Source organism: Octopus bimaculoides, chromosome 15 (genome assembly GCF_001194135.2).
Source record: "Octopus bimaculoides isolate UCB-OBI-ISO-001 chromosome 15, ASM119413v2, whole genome shotgun sequence".
Taxonomy (NCBI): domain Eukaryota; kingdom Metazoa; phylum Mollusca; class Cephalopoda; order Octopoda; family Octopodidae; genus Octopus; species Octopus bimaculoides.
In genome coordinates this window covers 198,711-201,067 of record NC_068995.1, presented here as the reverse complement: position 1 = coordinate 201,067, position 2,357 = coordinate 198,711, and the positions used below count along the sequence as shown (strand labels likewise).

Sequence of the window (2,357 nt, the reverse complement as noted above, 5' to 3'; positions counted from 1 at the left end):
ATATGTATGTACATATGCAAAGGTACATACAAACACAGAAGTGGGATGAGTGTGAATGTGAGAAAAATGATCGCCCCCAGATATTTGATTCTTGTGAAATACCGTCATCAATTAGTCATGGCTGCAGTTTGTCATCCCACTTCCGGTTCACCTTGATAAGTACATTACCTGAGCAAAAGAGAAAGAAAGGGATGGATACATACATATATATATATATATATATACTCAATAATAGCAATGACAACAACAATAAAAGAACAAGAATTGAATCTCATCTTTCTTCTTCGTCTTCATCTCTCCCTTCTCCTTCTAATTTGTTTCTTTCCTTTCTTTTTCCCCCTCTCACTCTCCCTCTTCGCTTCGTTCATCTTTGTGTTTTTTCTCTTTTTCTGCGTTTTCTTTGTATTTGTTCCTCTTTTTTTTAGTTATCCATATTTTTGCACTCTATTCTTTTTTTTAAACTTCTTCTCTTTCTTCCTATTATTATTATTATTATTATTATTTAAGGTAGCGAGCTGGCAGAACCGTTCGCACGACGCCGGGCGAAATGCTTAGCGTTGTTTCGTCCGTCTTAAACGTTTTGAGTTCAAATTCTGCCGAGGTCGACTTTGCTTTTCAGGGTCGATAAATTAAGTACCAGTGAAAGACTGGGGTCGACGTAATCCACTTAATCCCCTCCCGTCGTATCTTTTATACTTCCAAAATACGGTAACAGCATTTTTTCTTCAAGATTTCCTTCTCCTCTCTTTTTCTTTCTTTCTTCTCCATTTTTTTCTTTTTGTCAACAAAAACTAATACGACTAATTACACTTCAACGTAGAACTTGCTTACTCACGTTTACTTTACGTTGCTGGTCGGGTGGAGAGTATCCCCGCTTCGTATATGCGTCTATGTGAGTGTGTATATGGATATATATATCATATAATATATACATATACATGCATATCTGTGTGTGCCTGTGCAATATATATATATATATGAGTGTGTGTGTGTGTGTGTGTAGTCGTGGTGTGTATGTATCTATATATGGGTAAGTATGTGTCCGTGTTTACTCGTGTAAGTGTTTGTGTGTGTGTATCTTTGGATTGCGCATTCTTCAATGTTGACATTTAAGGTGGTTTAAGCAAACAGGTTTAAAATAAAGATTTATTTAAAAAAAAAGGCAAAAGAGAGTAGAGAGAGAAAGAGACGAAGGGGTTGATGATAATATTTAGAGTGAGATGTAGATAGACAGATCGACAGACAGACAGGCACAAGAAAAGCAGTAAATCTTAAAAAAGGAAAAGAAATGATGAAAGTTGATTTTTAATTCAACACTCCAAAAAGAATACATATATTATCCTTCTGTACACACACACCATATTTGTGTGTGTGTGAGTGTGTTTATACACACACACGTACATATGAATATATATATGTGTGCTTTACTCATCATCCACTTATATATTTTGTATAATTTCTCCATTATATATATATATATATATATATATATATATATATATACATGTATATTCAACTGAATCTCAATCATTTTCTATACGTGTATATATGCGTGTATATTTATATATAAATCTTGTGTGTATACATGTGTATATAAAAAACGTATATATGTATATTATATAAATGTGTGCGTATGTTTGTGTCCTCATTTCCAGGTAGATAGTAACAGAAAATCTTAAAATTTCCCACTTTCAAGGCAAACAGAATCAACCAACAGCGTTTTCTCCTCCATTCTACTCCCAGTCGCCATTCGTTGCACTTTTCCATGCTCTTTGTTGCCTGAATTTTCCATCTTTAATTTTTGTCATCAGCAGGACATGCAATTAAATAGCGCCTAATTAGTCTATAATGATGTTGTTTTTATTGTTCTTGGTGTTGTTGGCGGCGGTGCTGTTTTTGTGGGTGTTAATTTTGTTATTTAGAGCTCATCGAGAAGACACGATACGAGCATAGTCGCTCCAGTCATGACCATCTCCATTTATGTATGTGTGTGTACGTCCTTTCCTTTACTCAGTAGAATATGATTTGAGAAAGATTTAACTGTTACTTTTAGAAGGTCAATCGACAAGATAGAGGAAGACCTATTTGGGTCGTTGCTGAAGGAAGTCGTGGGCAGTTGATGAACGAGAGCAAAGGAGAGTGATGTTGCGTAATAGCTTAGGGGCTGGAATGTAGGGTAGAATGAGTGAAGGGGTCAGTATCAAGATTGAGGATTGCATAAATCGCAAATCGAGTAAGAATGGAATGTTACTAACATATTCTTGGTTGGTTCTGTTTTTTTGTAAAGTTTTAACAATGTTCACAATTGGTCATGAGTCAAAAAAGAGCACACACACACACACACATGCATATATATA

General features: G+C 35.0%; 1 protein-coding gene across 1 annotated transcript in view; it reads left to right on the top strand.

Moving 5' to 3' along the window:
• The window catches only part of LOC106873739 (uncharacterized), a 139,567-nt gene that overhangs the window by 84,346 nt on the left and 52,864 nt on the right, over nucleotides 1-2,357 (top strand). The gene's annotated exons all lie outside the window — the stretch shown is intronic.